Genomic DNA, 17,388 nt, shown 5'->3' with positions numbered 1-17,388 from the left:
TGCTGGAAGCTTTTGCACAGAAATTCCTGAGTTGGAATGACTTGATCATAGCTGTAGGAGTTGTTCCAGCTGTTTCTGTGGCTGGGCTCTGCCTTTCATCTGTGTTACAGGACTTGGTTGACCCTAACTTTTCATCAGAGCTGAATCCTTTGGCCCAGCTGACACTGTAGAAGGACTACCATGGACAATAATGTTAAAGCCTTGGCCCAGCTGTCACTGTGGAAGGCCTACCTTTGACCAGTGTGTTGTAAGCCTTGGCCCAGCTGTGACTGTGAGAGGCCTACCTTTGACCAGTGTGTTGTAAGCCTTGGCCCAGCTGTCACTGTGAGAGGCCTACCTTTGACCAGTGTGTTGTAAGCCTTGGCCCAGCTGTCACTGTGGAAGGCCTACCTTTGACCAGTGTGTTGTAAGCCTTGGCCCAGCTGTCACTGTGAGAGGCCTACCTTTGACCAGTGTGTTGTAAGCCTTGGCCCAGCTGTCACTTTGGAAGGCCTACCTTTGACCAGTGTGTTGTAAGCCTTGGCCCAGCTGTCACTGTGAGAGGCCTACCTTTGACCAGTGTGTTGTAAGCCTTGGCCCAGCTGTCACTGTGGAAGGCCTACCTTTGACCAGTGTGTTGTAAGCCTTGGCCCAGCTGTCACTGTGGAAGGCCTACCTTTGACCAGTGTTTTGTAAGCCTTGGCCCAGCTGTCACTTTGGAAGGCCTACCTTTGACCAGTGTGTTGTAAGCCTTGGCCCAGCTGTCACTGTGGAAGGCCTACCGTTGACCAGTGTGTTGTAAGCCTTGGCCCAGCTGTCACTGTGGAAGGCCTACCTTTGACCAGTGTGTTGTAAGCCTTGGCCCAGCTGTCACTTTGGAAGGCCTACCTTTGACCAGTGTGTTGTAAGCCTTGGCCCAGCTGTCACTGTGGAAGGCCTACCTTTGACCAGTGTGTTGTAAGCCTTGGCCCAGCTGTCACTGTGGAAGGCCTACCTTTGACCAGTGTGTTGTAAGCCTTGGCCCAGCTGTCACTTTGGAAGGCCTACCTTTGACCAGTGTGTTGTAAGCCTTGGCCCAGCTGTCACTGTGAGAGGCCTACCTTTGACCAGTGTGTTGTAAGCCTTGGCCCAGCTGTCACTGTGAGAGGCCTACCTTTGACCAGTGTGTTGTAAGCCTTGGCCCAGCTGTCACTGTGGAAGGCCTACCTTTGACCAGTGTGTTGTAAGCCTTGGCCCAGCTGTCACTTTGGAAGGCCTACCTTTGACCACTGTGTTGTAAGCCTTGGCCCAGCTGTCACTTTGGAAGGCCTACCTTTGACCAGTGTGTTGTAAGCCTTGGCCCAGCTGTCACTGTGGAAGGCCTACCTTTGACCAGTGTGTTGTAAGCCTTGGCCCAGCTGTCACTTTGGAAGGCCTACCTTTGACCAGTGTGCTGTAAGCCTTGGCCCAGGTGTTCCTGTGGAAGCCCTACCTTTGACCAGCGTGTTGTAAGCCTTGGCCCAGCTGTCACTGTGGAAGGCCTACCTTTGACCAGTGTGTTGTAAGCCTTGGCCCAGCTGTCACTGTGGAAGGCCTACCTTTGACCAGTGTGTTGTAAGCCTTGGCCCAGCTGTCACTTTGGAAGGCCTACCTTTGACCAGTGTGTTGTAAGCCTTGGCCCAGCTGTCACTGTGGAAGGCCTACCTTTGACCAGTGTGTTGTAAGCCTTGGCCCAGCTGTCACTGTGAGAGGCCTACCTTTGACCAGTGTGTTGTAAGCCTTGGCCCAGCATTCACTGTGAGAGGCCTACCTTTGACCAGTGTGTTGTAAGCCTTGGCCCAGCTGTCACTGTGGAAGGCCTACCTTTGACCAGTGTGTTGTAAGCCTTGGCCCAGCTGTCACTGTGGAAGGCCTACCTTTGACCAGTGTGTTGTAAGCCTTGGCCCAGCTGTCACTGTGGAAGGCCTACCTTTGACCAGTGTGTTGTAAGCCTTGGCCCAGCTGTCACTGTGGAAGGCCTACCTTTGACCAGTGTGTTGTAAGCCTTGGCCCAGCTGTCACTGTGGAAGGCCTACCTTTGACCAGTGTGTTGTAAGCCTTGGCCCAGCTGTCACTGTGGAAGGCCTACCTTTGACCAGTGTGTTGTAAGCCTTGGCCCAGCTGTCACTGTGAGAGGCCTACCTTTGACCAGTGTGTTGTAAGCCTTGGCCCAGCTGTCACTTTGGAAGGCCTACCTTTGACCAGTGTGTTGTAAGCCTTGGCCCAGCTGTCACTGTGGAAGGCCTACCTTTGACCAGTGTGTTGTAAGCCTTGGCCCAGCTGTCACTGTGGAAGGCCTACCTTTGACCAGTGTGTTGTAAGCCTTGGCCCAGCTGTCACTGTGAGAGGCCTACCTTTGACCAGTGTGTTGTAAGCCTTGGCCCAGCTGTCACTTTGGAAGGCCTACCTTTGACCAGTGTGCTGTAAGCCTTGGCCCAGGTGTTCCTGTGGAAGCCCTACCTTTGACCAGCGTGTTGTAAGCCTTGGCCCAGCTGTCACTGTGGAAGGCCTACCTTTGACCAGTGTGTTGTAAGCCTTGGCCCAGCTGTCACTGTGGAAGGCCTACCTTTGACCAGTGTGTTGTAAGCCTTGGCCCAGCTGTCACTGTGAGAGGCCTACCTTTGACCTGTGGAAAAGTAAATTTTGCCATGTTCTGTGTCCCTACGTGTCATCCATCATATGTTATGTGCGCATGATTAATATGCATATGTATTCACCATGTTCGATTAAAGACGCAATTATAGCTGTGTCCATCTCTAGTATGCCAGCTTCCAGTTCTCGTGAATACTACGAATATCAGGCCTATTAAAAGTTACGTTGCCACGTTTCTCAGTGTGCACGTTATTTCATTGTAAAGTCCCCGTTTCTAGGCCTCAAAAGGGCCCGGACACCAGATTCAGCTCCTGTCTCCTGAGCCTCGCTGAGGAGCGATGCAGCCCCCACCTGTATCCCTGACCCTTCACTCACTTCCTGCCTCGCAGTGCCTGGCTCAGCCTGGCTCTGCCTCTGAGTCTGCCAAGAGTATGTTATGATTCTAGTTATCAGTCCAGCCCTCCTTCTCTGCATTCCTAAGCTACTGAATTGCATCAATAGTTTCCGTCATTGTCTAGCCTTTACGTCTCCATGTTAGAGAAATACTGTATTAATGATCATTTAATATTCTTCATCACGCACTACATGTAGAATAATGCATGCTCCAGTCTTAGAATCAAGTTAGCCTTTCCCCTCCTGACTTCTAGTTTATATCAACATGTTCTCTAAACATCAGATACTAGATACTGCTTAGGTACATGTCGCCCCGACTCTCCAGACTTCAGTCTCTGCTCCTAGCACAGAGTTCGTAGCCCCCAGCTTCTCTTAGTAATACGTCATTGCCAGTTTGCGCGCACCATCAGGTTAGAGGTCCCGGCTCCTTAGGTAGCCCCCTCCATGTTTCCGCCCCATTCATGACATATTCTGTTACGTTTGCATCACATGTCTATGAATACGCCCTGTTACACCTACTTTCACCCTTATCTTTCGCGACTGCTACGCGTCACACCCTTTGCTCCACCCACTGCTCCGCCTATCATATGTACTGTAATGTAACTGTTTTACTATATATGCTGGTGTATTGTTATTAAATGCTAGCGCGCTCATCCCAGATCCAGCCCCGGCAGCTGCCGGGCCCTGCCATTCTATTCCTATGCAGGTTGTCCTGTTCCTGTCCTTTATGCTGTAATAAACCTGCAAACTCCTACTACCTCGAATCTTGACTCTTATTTATTGAGCTATCTGTTATTCATTTATCCATTCAAAAATAGAGGTATTATTTATTTATTTACCACATAATGGCGCCCGAATAGGGACTTGCCCTTTCCCCACGCGCCGGTGAAGCCACGCCGGCCCCCTGACCCTCTGCAGCCGTGACGGAACCATACCGTGCACGTGCAGATATTTCTGCTTCAAGTATCCCTCAGGCCCACGGAGGAGACGGAGGTGGCGGTCCAGCATCCAGACGAGGCGGTGGAGGAACGCGGCGAGTCCCGACCAGAGCCCAAGCCGAGAGTCCAAGGTCCGAGGTATCCGGAGGCCCACCTGTAACTGAAGTCCGAAGTTCGTCCGTCCGGCGTCGAAGCAGTCCAGTCCAGTCCGAGGCCTTCCGTTCTTGCTGCCCGGTGAGTACCGTTGCTGGGGTAGTATCTAGACAGGGTCAATCTAAATTGTCTCTGGTCCGATGGGTCTGGGTACGCAGATCTGAAACGAAGTGTTCACCTAGGTGGATACGGGTCTTGATGCGTCCCTTTATGGGACCGGTATGTTCCGTGCTGTTCCAGCAGCGCATCCAGTAATTCTAGTCTGTTCCGTTCTCGAGAAATTCATGTGTTTCTGTTCTCAGTGTTCCAGGTAGTATTCTGTCCGAACTGTTGCTTCATAATGTTATTCAATGTATTTTCAATGTCGTGGTATGCCTGAATTGTTTTCTCAATTGTTATTGTTCCTCGTGTATTGTATTGTGTTCAGATTCAAGTTTGCAATGTCCCTCTTTTCGAGATTACGTCAGTTAAAAACTAGAAAGGGTCTGCTAGAAGAAGCAGTTCCTGTCCCGCCTAGGGACAGTCCAGGTCATTTTATGTATCAGAAGCATGGTATAAGCGCCATATTATATCTAGATTTATGGGTAGAGTATACCAAGGAGTTAGAGGAAAAGTATAGATGGCCCGTATCAGGTACGTGGGATGCCGAGTGCATCATGAGAGTAGAAGAAGCATTATGGAAAAAGAAAGCCAGACAGTCACAGAAAGATGCCATCGAGTTATGGCGCAAAGAATCTCATAAAAGAACCGAAAAAGAAATCAGAAAGTCAGAACTAAGTAGAGAATCCTTGGAACGAGCCCAAGAAAGGGAATTAATCGAGATAGGTGAACGAGTTAAAACCGAACAGTCAGACAGACAGAGGCATGCCCTTATTAAGGGTATGTATCCTCTTCTTGCCGAGGGCTTGCCAAAAACGACCCCGGAGGCATCCAGTAATTTTCCGCCACCCTTAGTTCCGACCAAGCTACGTCACAAACCGACCGCAGCTGATATCTTCATTTCGTCCTATTTGGACGACACAGTCCCGGAATATGCAAATCCCGCTCCGCCAGTCCCTGTAAATCAGGCACTTCCTGCTCCTCCAGACACCGGGGCACCCCTTGCAGTACCTGCTACGGTCCCCCAGGTTCAGCCCGCCATACAAGTTCAGCCCGCATTTCAATTTTCCGCCGCACTAGTACGAAGAGTGTCAGTCGACGGTTCCAGTTTAGGGGCCGCAGGAGGAGGTCCTCCTCAGACCCCGCCGCCAAATAGACGTCCAGGAGCAGTCGAGTTACATGAACGTGCGTTACAGCGTACGCCTAAATATCAGTCCATTGCAGAAATCAGGCGAGCTCTTACTGAATGCTGTTATGATCCAGTTCCAGGCGAGGATGGTATGGTTATATTTTCCGTGCGTGTTAGGCAGGTGTCAGAGTACTTGGTCACTTTACCGAATATGAAGGAAGATCTAGACAGAATATATCGTTTCATCCGTACAGGGGATGATCCAGAAAGTATTAGTGAAGTCATGTCTCAAAGGAAAGTTGAGATCCAGCTCATGATATTAAAGTTTCTGATTAATTGTCTAATAAGGGAACAAGATTATCCGACCAAAGATCACGCCGAAATGAGAACCCTGACAAAGTGGAGTGATAATATAGCCGAGGGTAAGCACAAGACTATCAGTAGTATAGAGAGTATGTACAAGAAAATTCGTAAGGAAATAATAAGGTTACATGAACAACGTAAAGCAGCACAAGTAAGCGAGAAAGAAAATGACTCTACGGAAGAGGTAGAGGACGAGAATCCCACTAGAATAGCGTATGTAGGAAAATCTAGATTTCCAGATCGCCATTTACGCCTAGAACACAAGTCAACTTTCCATCGTCCAACACCAGAACAAGGTTCTCTAGAACAAGTATTTCAAGCCACCGACCATATTCTGAAATCACGAATCGGTTATAGTGAGTTAAGTACTATGCATGAACAAGAACTAGTCCGATCAGCAGTCCGATGGATTACTGATTCTACCACTTTTCCAGACGAAATAGTGGCACAAATGTTTCTGAAATTGCCCCCAGCCGAGCAGCGACTGGCGGGTATGTATATGATCCAGCACCTCATTATATTGTATGAGGGTCAACATTCTGATCCAGGTCCGTTACACGATGTCCTGAACGAGTTACTCCAGTATAAATGGAAAGGTTTAGGTACTGATTTAATTAGTGTCATTCTAGAACAGCGCCACAAATATAGTATGTTTTTGAACCCGCATTTTGTTCATGTCTCACCCCCAGAAAGTAAACCCTTTTACATAGACAGACAGAATCCGTTACGAGAAGTGCATCCAGTTAAGACAGAGGGTGGTGAAATGCAACGAGTGTTTGTTTACACCCCGATTACAAAGATGGAACTCTTAGAGATGAAAAAGTTACTTCCCTGTCATGATAAAGATCCAGCAGGGTTCCACCGAGAATTAAAAGACATGCTCCGTATGGGAGAATACACGTATCCAGATATTATTAAAATGTTAAAGGTCCTGTTGCCCGCAGGGGTATATGAGAAACTCAAGGAAAAAGAATGGGAGGTGGGAGAGAAAAAGATCGATTGGGCAGTTCTAGAAGCTGAAGATAAGGCACGAGTACCAGGTACCGGTCTTGGAGATAAATGTAAAGAATTACCTGAACTGTTAATACAAGTTTTGCCCAGACTATTAGCAACTAAAAAGGAAGACTGGGATGCAATCTCAGCATGTAAACAGAAACAAGACGAAGACACTAGTGATTTTTACTCTAGATTTGAAAAATGTTTTATTATAAACAGTGGCCTCAAGACAAGTAGCGAGTCATACCCTCACCTTTTTGTTACTAAATTAGTCGAGAATTCAAGTCCACCAATTAAAAACCGAGTTTTGAAAGTCGAAAGTACCTGGCAAGCTAATACCCCGTCCCAGATGTTACAGATGCTTCAATACCACCAGAATAGAATCAGAGAAGAACAAGATCACGAGAGAAAACGTATGAAAGACACAAAAATGAAAGTACTAGTTGCACAATCTGTTCCTCAAGACAGTCAGAAGAGGGGTCCGAATCAAGCCAGTCATCCTGCAGCTCCCGTTAAAGGGAACTGCAATTATTGTAAACAGCCAGGTCATTTTATAAACGAGTGTGCAGTTCTGAAACACAACATAGCTACCGGTAAGACTAAAGAAAGACCACGTCCGCCGAGACAAGAACAAGTTACACAGACTACTCAGCCACAGAATGCACCACAGACAGTTACTGTACCGCAGCCCATCGCTGCAACACAGCATGTTACACAGCAGATGTATCAGTATGCACAGTCCGAGTATCCAGAGTATCAGCCATATTCATGAAACAGCCTAGAGAGGGAGGTAGGCTTGCCTCTCATCGAGATACCTGTAGATCAAGAAGGTCCCTATGTTAACAGTCAAGTACTAGGGAAAGACAGAAAGTTTCTGATTGATACAGGGGCAAGTAGGACCACTATAAGTCACGCCGAAGTTCCAGGGGCTCCGCTCTCAGGCTCTAGAAATGTTTCCCTTGGATTTTCAGGAAAACCTATTGTAAATGAAATATCAAAGCCAGTTACCCTAGAAGTAGGTCCACTGTCCCGCACTACTGATCTGTTACTTACTAAGTCATGTCCAGAAAATCTATTAGGCATTAAGACACTGAAAGAATTAGGTGCAGTTATATGCTGTTCCCCAGAGGGAATACGATTGTTCCTACGTGACTTCAAGGGTCACTATGTATTACGAGATTTTGATCCGAGATTGTCCAATGTCCCGCAGCATCTATGGGCACAAGGTCCAACTGATGTTGGTTATATGCAAATCACACCCCATCGTGTGACTCTCAAGCCAGGTGTAGTGTTACCACGAATCAGACAGTACAGATTGCCGCCTGAGGCTGTAGCAGCCTTATCCAAAATTATTGACGAGCTCATGGCTCAAGGAGTAGTTGTAGAAACTGACTCCAATGTATGTAATTCTCCGATCATTCCTGTCATGAAACGTACTGATCCAAATGCACCTCCAGTATATCGTTTAGTGATTGACCTTCGAGAACTTAATAAATGTATTATTCCCCAGTACCCAGTTGTCCCAGATATCTCTTCCCTATTGACAGCCATTGATTCCGAAGCTTCATTTTTTACAGTCATAGACCTCAAGAACGCGTTTTTCAGTGTCCCCATTCATCCAGACAGCCAGTTTCTTTTCGGATTTTGTTTAAATGGAAGGAGCTATATGTTCACACGCGCTCCTCAAGGTTTCACAGAAAGTCCAAGTATTTACAGTCAAGCACTCAAGAGACAACTAGACAACATTCACATGCCAACTGACACTGCCCTGCTCCAGTATGTCGATGATCTACTGATCACAGCCCGTTCTGAACGTGCTTGCGAGCAAGCCTCACTTACAGTCTTGTATTTCCTAGCCGAGATGGGGCACAAGGTGTCCCCTTCGAAGCTTCAATTCTGTGTCCAGCAAGTGATCTACTTAGGCCACTTACTGTCCAAGTGGGGTAGGCAGTTGACACCAGACCGTATCCAGTTAATAGCGAGTCTTCCTCAGCCAAAGACCCTGAAGGAGGTACGTGCTTTTATTGGCCTCACTTCTTACTGCAGACAATGGATTCCTCGGTATGCATTTCTAGCCAAGCCACTGATACAGTTAACGACACAGGAGGCAGCCGTATCGACTGTTCTCCCTTGGACATCTGAACATACACTTAGTTTTAATGAATTAAAGAAAGCCCTATGCCAAGCTCCAGTTCTAGCTACACCAAACTACAGTAAGCCTTTTACACTTTGTCACTGAACGTGAAGGTACAGCATTATCTGTTCTCACACAAGATCAAGCAGGACAATACAAGCCCTGTGCTTATTTTTCGAGCACATTAGATCCTGTAGCCCAGGCTCTGCCTGCGTGCCTCAAGTCAGTTGCAGCCACAGCACTAGCTATCAGACAAAGTGATTCCATAGTCTTAGGACACTCCCTGACAGTACAAGTTCCACACTCCGTGGAAGTTCTTTTAAACCGAACACAAACTCAGCACTTGACAATTGCACGTTTAACAGGTTATGAATTGACACTGTTTCAGCCACACATAGAAATCAGACGCTGCAACGTCCTAAACCCTGCTACATTGTTACCATCAGTTACTTTGAATCCTGCCACACACGACTGTGTGGAAGTAGTTAACATCATGACCAAGCCAAGACAAGATCTGACAGATATTCCATTACCAGATCCCGACCTGACACTTTATGTGGATGGTTCATGTATGAGAACAAGTACAGGAGAACTAGTAGCCGCGTATGCAGTGACTACTGACACTGAAGTTATAGAGACACACCGTATTGACACCCTGTCTGCTCAAGCAGCAGAGCTAGTTGCTCTGACACAAGCCTGCATACGTGCCAAGAACCTGAAAGTTAATGTTTACACAGATTCACGCTACGCATTTGGAGTCGTACACGACTTTGGAGTGCTCTGGCAGGAGAGAGGTTTCATGACTTCTCATGGAGCCAAGATTCAGCATGGTCTCCTTATTCAAGCTCTGTTAGATGCCATACACTTACCGACATCCATTGCTATCATGAAGTGCAAAGCACATACGAAAGTTACTGACATTATTTCCCAGGGTAATGATCTAGCAGATCGCACAGCCAAGCTTACAGCACAGACACCAGACATTTCAGTTAATCCGACACAGACACACACTCCAGATCCGACTACATGTATGACAGTTAAGGACCCTACACAAGATGTCATAGATATCCAGTTACATGCTACTCCCGATGAAATCAAGAAATGGTCCGAACAAGGAGGGGTCCAGACAGATCAAGGATGGTTAACGAAGGGTAAAGCCACATGGTTTCTCCCCGACTCCATGGTTCAAGTCATTATCAATACCGCACATAGTCCAGCACATTTAGGAGAAAAAGCTATGTTAGACAGTATCCAGAACATTTGGTTCAACAAGCATTTACGAGCTGCAGCCAAGCAGAAAGTCCGTACCTGTATGATATGTTGTCAGTTTAATCCAGGTAAAAGTGTCCCGGTGGAACAAGGTGGATTCCAGCCTCCTGACCACCCTTTTGAAGTCCTCCAGATGGATTACATTCAGATGGAGCGATGTCGAGGTTTCAAGTATGTCCTTGTAGTTGTATGCGCTTTGTCCAGGTGGACAGAAGCATATCCAGTTCCAGATTACACAGCCACGACTACTGCCAAGCAGTTGGTTCGTGAGTTCTTCCCCCGTTATGGACTCCCTAGGGTCGTGTATTCTGATAACGGCCAGCCATTCTCATCTGAGTTGATGAAACACGTTTCCCTGTTGTTAGGGTACCAGTGGAAGTTCCATTGTGTACGCCATCCTGAAGCAGCCGGTCTCGTAGAAAGACATAATCAGACCCTGAAAATTCGAATTGCAAAGGTTTGTCAAGAGAAAGGTGTGGACTGGCTAATAGCTCTGCCAGTTGCCCTGTTCTACATGCGCATGGTCGCACATTCCAGATCAGGTCTGTCCCCGTACGAGGTCGTTTTCGGCCGCCCCCCTAACATGTGGGGTACACCTAGACCCCGAAGTATTACCGATGTTTCAAGTAATATGCTGACAGATTACCTAGCTTCCTTGATGTCTGCCCTCAACTCTTGTCGTTCACAGGTTGCCGCCGCATTTCCAGACAATACCGAGGTGGCACCGCATGAAATCATTCCCGGATCCATGGTCCTAGTGCGAAATTTTGATCGTTCAAGTCCGCTGGAGCCTCGCTGGAAGGAGCCCCGACAGGTCCTCCTCGCCACCCGTACAGCCGTGAAGTTGGAGGGACGCAAAGGCTGGGTGCATCTTTCACATATCAAAAGATTTTATGGATTGAAGCCAGTCTCAAAGAACATTTCCCAGGATTTAAAGGACTGCCAAAGTACTATTCTTAAGGACTGTCCCGCAAAAGACAATGTTACTGCACCCTCCCTGTTAGAGACAACTCCGCAACAGGAGTATAAGCTCAAATTAAGGTCTAGTAAAATAAGTCAGCCAGTTTGATTGTCTAAGTCCTCCCCTAGGTGAAACGGTTAGACCGGTTTCTGACATGTATAAAATAGACCCCCATAGTGAGAGAGTTAGTCAAAACTCAATCCGATGTATAATTTTTCTAAGTTTCATATTATTTCTCAGCATTATGATTTCCTGCACCAGTTATGCATTTTATCTGTATTTTCCAGTTTCTCATGTAAATAAGTCTTCTAATGTTACAGTAGAGCACACGTTTAGTGATCTGCCTCCTCATGAACTCTCTTATCGCCTCGCTATGCGTAACAATTCTTTTATCCGCATGTTACATTATTCACACCAGACCAGCAATGCCACTAATTGTTGGGTGTGTGGTCGACTCCCCCCTTTCCAGACACCGAAGGGAGTTCTGCCACTCTTTCCTTATCCATTTTCACATAATGGTTCGTGTGGAGCATGGTCCACGTTAACGTCATCCTCAACAGATATGTCTTTTCTTAACAGTACATGTTTTCCAGACAAGCAAGGTCTTCCCCACAGAATAGGGTTAGATCTAGAAAATGAAGTTTACAACTTAGGTAATTATTCTTCGAATTTCATGGTCCTGAATGTCCAGTCTGATTCCACTCCAGACTTACCTGCTATTTCCGTATTACCAGTCAAAGGCGAATTATGTGTCCGAAATAATGGTTCCGTACATGTAGGACATAGCGACTGTACTACTATTGTCAAGTATAGTGACAGTGGGAAATCTATTTTCAAAGCCTCACGTCATTCTTATTTTATTTGTGGTCAAACCGCATATGTTCGTCTGCCCCTCGATTGGGAGGGAACCTGTTACATTGCCTTCCTACTGCCACCTGTTTTCCTAGCCCCATCTGATTATCACAGAAACACACATCTAGTACACATTAGACATAGAAGGGAGATTGAGTCCCCAATTGTCGATTATACTGAAACTGCTCTAGAACAGTATACAGATTTCAATAGAGGTTTCTTCTTCTTTATAGGACCTATCCAGAATAGTAAGCTAATCCGTAGGTTAACAAGAACCCTTGAAGCTGTAGTAAATGAGACTGCCTCTGCTCTAGGTAACTTAACCGAAGAGCAATCTGCTATGAGATTTGTCGTGCTCCAGAATCGTCTCGTCCTTGACGTCATACTGGCCGATAGGGGCGGGGCATGTAGAGTCATCGGATCTAGTTGCTGCATTTTCATTCCAAATAACGCGCCGTCTGTTTATTCAGCTATAACCAGACTCCATAAAATTGCCCATCTATTACACCAAGACCCAGGCACCTGGACATGGTCCGGTTGGTTCTGGAATATAATTTCCGCCTGGGGATGGAAAGTATTGTCCTTTCTAGGTATTGCAGTAGCGATCATATTCAGTTGCTGCCTCTGTATACAATGTGGCCCTGCGATTTGCGGCATTTGTGCTACCTCTTGTATTCCTAGTCCCAAGCCCCGTTCTAAAACCCGTTCCCAGAAAATTCGAGACGAGCAAATGATACTGTATGAAATGATAGATGGTATCATGAATATTGATGTTTCCTGATGGAAACGTAGTGACAAGGAGGGAATGTGGAAAAGTAAATTTTGCCATGTTCTGTGTCCCTACGTGTCATCCATCATATGTTATGTGCGCATGATTAATATGCATATGTATTCACCATGTTCGATTAAAGACGCAATTATAGCTGTGTCCATCTCTAGTATGCCAGCTTCCAGTTCTCGTGAATACTACGAATATCAGGCCTATTAAAAGTTACGTTGCCACGTTTCTCAGTGTGCACGTTATTCCATTATAAAGTCCCCGTTTCTAGGCCTCAAAAGGGCCCGGACACCAGATTCAGCTCCTGTCTCCTGAGCCTCGCTGAGGAGCGATGCAGCCCCCACCTGTATCCCTGACCCTTCACTCACTTCCTGCCTCGCAGTGCCTGGCTCAGCCTGGCTCTGCCTCTGAGTCTGCCAAGAGTATGTTATGATTCTAGTTATCAGTCCAGCCCTCCTTCTCTGCATTCCTAAGCTACTGAATTGCATCAATAGTTTCCGTCATTGTCTAGCCTTTACGTCTCCATGTTAGAGAAATACTGTATTAATGATCATTTAATATTCTTCATCACGCACTACATGTAGAATAATGCATGCTCCAGTCTTAGAATCAAGTTAGCCTTTCCCCTCCTGACTTCTAGTTTATATCAACATGTTCTCTAAACATCAGATACTAGATACTGCTTAGGTACATGTCGCCCCGACTCTCCAGACTTCAGTCTCTGCTCCTAGCACAGAGTTCGTAGCCCCCAGCTTCTCCTAGTAATACGTCATTGCCAGTTTGCGCGCACCATCAGGTTAGAGGTCCCGGCTCCTTAGGTAGCCCCCTCCATGTTTCCGCCCCATTCATGACATATTCTGTTACGTTTGCATCACATGTCTATGAATACGCCCTGTTACACCTACTTTCACCCTTATCTTTCGCGACTTCTACGCGTCACACCCTTTGCTCCACCCACTGCTCCGCCTATCATATGTACTGTAATGTAACTGTTTTACTATATATGCTGGTGTATTGTTATTAAATGCTAGCGCGCTCATCCCAGATCCAGCCCCGGCAGCTGCCGGGCCCTGCCATTCTATTCCTATGCAGGTTGTCCTGTTCCTGTCCTTTATGCTGTAATAAACCTGCAAACTCCTACTACCTCGAATCTTGACTCTTATTTATTGAGCTATCTGTTATTCATTTATCCATTCAAAAATAGAGGTATTATTTATTTATTTACCACAGACCAGTGTGTTGTAAGCCTTGGCCCAGCTGTCACTTTGGAAGGCCTACCTTTGACCAGTGTGTTGTAAGCCTTGGCCCAGCTGTCACTTTGGAAGGCCTACCTTTGACCAGTGTGTTGTAAGCCTTGGCCCAGCTGTCACTGTGAGAGGCCTACCTTTGACCAGTGTGTTGTAAGCCTTGGCCCAGCTGTCACTGTGAGAGGCCTACCTTTGACCAGTGTGTTGTAAGCCTTGGCCCAGCTGTCACTGTGGAAGGCCTACCTTTGACCAGTGTGTTGTAAGCCTTGGCCCAGTTGTCACTGTGAGAGGCCTACCTTTGACCAGTGTGTTGTAAGCCTTGTCCCAGCTGTCACTGTGGAAGGCCTACCTTTGACCAGTGTGTTGTAAGCCTTGGCCCAGCTGTCACTGTGAGAGGCCTACCTTTGACCAGTGTGTTGTAAGCCTTGGCCCAGCTGTCACTTTGGAAGGCCTACCTTTGACCAGTGTGTTGTAAGCCATGGCCCAGCTGTCACTTTGGAAGGCCTACCTTTGACCAGTGTGTTGTAAGCCTTGGCCCAGCTGTCACTGTGGAAGGCCTACCTTTGACCAGTGTGTTGTAAGCCTTGGCCCAGCTGTCACTGTGAGAGGCCTACCTTTGACCAGTGTGTTGTAAGCGTTGGCCCAGCTGTCACTGTGGAAGGCCTACCTTTGACCAGTGTGTTGTAAGCCTTGGCCCAGCTGTCACTGTGAGAGGCCTACCTTTGACCAGTGTGTTGTAAGCCTTGGCCCAGCTGTCACTGTGGAAGGCCTACCTTTGACCAGTGTGTTGTAAGCCTTGGCCCAGCTGTCACTTTGGAAGGCCTACCTTTGACCAGTGTGTTGTAAGCCTTGGCCCAGCTGTCACTGTGGAAGGCCTACCTTTGACCAGTGTTTTGTAAGCCTTGGCCCAGCTGTCACTGTGGAAGGCCTACCTTTGACCAGTGTGTTGTAAGCCTTGGCCCAGCTGTCACTGTGGAAGGCCTACCTTTGACCAGTGTGTTGTAAACCTCGGCACAGCTGTCACTGTGGATGAATGAATGAATGGGCATTTATAAAGCGCTCTGTTACTCCACGAGTGTCCTGGCGCTCTGCACCTCTGCCAACAGATAGAAGGCCTAATCAGTTTAGACTTGGTTGAACAACCAGGTCGTCAGTCTTTTGCTGAAATTAGACATCTGTAATGCTCCGAATCTCAAAAGGAAGTTTGCCCCAATCCAATGGACCTCAGAAGAAGGATAAGGATTTGCCGCCAGTCCTAGTGCGCCTAATCTTAGGAGTTTTGGCTAAGAAAACTTTGGCTGAACGAAGGCATCTAGAGGGAGCATAAAAACAAATGCATGCCCTAAGATATTTTGTGCCCATTTGATTAAGGGCTTTATGGACCAGAACAAGAGTCTTAAATAAGATTCTCTTTTTTTTTATAGGGAACCAATGCAGTGCCTTCAGATGTGGAGACACGTGTGCTCTGAAAGGCAAACCCAGGGGAGTATGAGCTGCAGCATTTTGGACCACCTGTGACTTGGTAATAGGGTAGTCAGGAAGGCCCAGATACAAGGCACAACCATAGTCCAGAATAGACCACACTAGCGCCTGTATTATCTGTTTCCTGACTGAGAAGGACAAAAAATGAAGAAGGAATATGCTACTTACCAGTGTGCATCTGTTCTTGGCATGTAGGGCTGCAAACATTTATATCTGTGCATAGATCGCCGCCTAGTGTTGGGTCCGGATGATTGCACATTGTTGTCCTGGAAGAGTCTTCGAAGTATCACGAGATAGGTGGCTCCTCCCTTGGACTACAGTGTGCATGGGCATCGACTCCATCCCCAGATTGTTTTTCGCCATTGTGGCAGAGATGGAGTGTAATGCAGTAAGTGATGACCATGCCTGAGAATGATTCTGAGCGCTACAGCTGCGACAGGCACCGGGGAGGAGGGCGGGCGATATAAATGTCAGCAGCCCTACATGCCAAGAACAGATGCATACTGGTAAGTAGCATATTCCGTTCGAGGCATGAGGGCTGCTGAATTTATATCTATGCATAGAATAAATAGCAGCCCCCTCCTTAGCGGCGGTTGCCCGTGCCAGCTGCAGCTGTCTGAAAAAGAGTTCTGAGAACAGCCTGACCCACAGCAGCTTGCTGTTTGGAGTGTACATCCACGCAGTAGTGTTTGGTGAATGTGTGTATGGTGGTCCATGTGGCTGCTCTACATATATCCTCTAGAGGAATGTTACCTAGGAAAGCCATGGATGCCCCCAACTTGCGTGTGGAATGCGCTCTTGGGGAACTGTTAATGTGCGTTTTGCTTTTTGATAACAGATTTGTATGCACTTAACAATCCATCTGGCTATACCTGATTTTGAAATTGGGTTGCCTTTGTTTTGTGGAGAGAAGGCATCAAACAGTTGCTTAGTTTTCCTGAAATCCTTTGTCCTGTCTATGTAATACAGGAGAGCTCTTTTGACATCTAGCGTGTGCAGTGCTCTGTCTGCTACCGAGTCTGGATTTGGGAAGAAAACAGGCAGTTCTATGGTTTGGTTAATGTGGAACTGCAACACCACCTTAGGCATGAATTTAGGGTTGGTACGCAACACCACCCGATTAGCATGAATTTGTATGAAAGGCTCTTGAATAGTTAGGGCTTGAAGCTCACTAACTCTCCTTAGCGATGTGATTGCCACTAGAAAAGCCACTTTCCATGTCAGAAACTGTATCTCACAAGAGTGAAGAGGTTCAAAGGGTGGCCCCATTAGTCTGGTGAGAACTATGTTCAGATTCCAGACAGGTGAAGGAGGGTGTCTGGGAGGAATCACTCTTTTGAGTCCTTCCATAAAAGCTTTAATGGCTGGCACTTTAAAAAGAGAAAGATGCTGTCTGTTTTGAAGATAAGCTGCCATTGCGGCCAAATGTATCCTAATGGAACTATATGCCAGATTGCATCTGTATAGGTGTAACAAATAACATATGTTTTGTGTGGATGCATCTAGCGAATTTATGTCATTATTAGAACAGTAAATGACAAATCTCTTCCATTTGGCCGCGTAACATGCCCTGGTTGTAGGTCTTCTTGCCTCCTTGATGATGTCCATACAGTCAGGGGGCAGGTTGAGGTAGCCAAACTATGACGTCAGGAGCCATATTGCAAGGCTCAACTGTTGCGGATCTGGGTGCTGAATGTCTCCATGGCTCGGAGTGAGGAGACTGGGTGTGAGTCGCAGTCGCTGGTGGGGCACCACTGAAAGTTCCAGGAACGTGGTGTACCACGCTTGCCGTGCCCACGTTGGAGCAACTAGGATGAGCGTCAGGGAGTGCTGCCGCAGTTTGCGTGCCACCAGCGGTATGAGCGGTGCTGGAGGAAAAGCGTACGCAAATCTGCCTGACCAGTTCATCCATATTGCATTGCCCTGAGACTGCGGGTGTGGGAACCTGGCGGCGAAGGTTTGGCATTTTGCGTTTTCTTTTGTGGCGAATAGGTCTATCTCTGGA

The 17,388-nt window shown here is 47.2% G+C and overlaps 1 protein-coding gene across 1 annotated transcript in view; it reads right to left on the bottom strand.

Moving 5' to 3' along the window:
- CRAT (carnitine O-acetyltransferase) overlaps positions 1–17,388 on the bottom strand; it is a 223,219-nt gene that overhangs the window by 57,915 nt on the left and 147,916 nt on the right. The gene's annotated exons all lie outside the window — the stretch shown is intronic.

The sequence above is a fragment of the Lissotriton helveticus genome, chromosome 5_1, assembly GCF_964261635.1.
Source record: "Lissotriton helveticus chromosome 5_1, aLisHel1.1, whole genome shotgun sequence".
In the NCBI taxonomy this organism is placed as follows: domain Eukaryota; kingdom Metazoa; phylum Chordata; class Amphibia; order Caudata; family Salamandridae; genus Lissotriton; species Lissotriton helveticus.
This window is presented reverse-complemented; position numbering and strand designations above follow the sequence as displayed.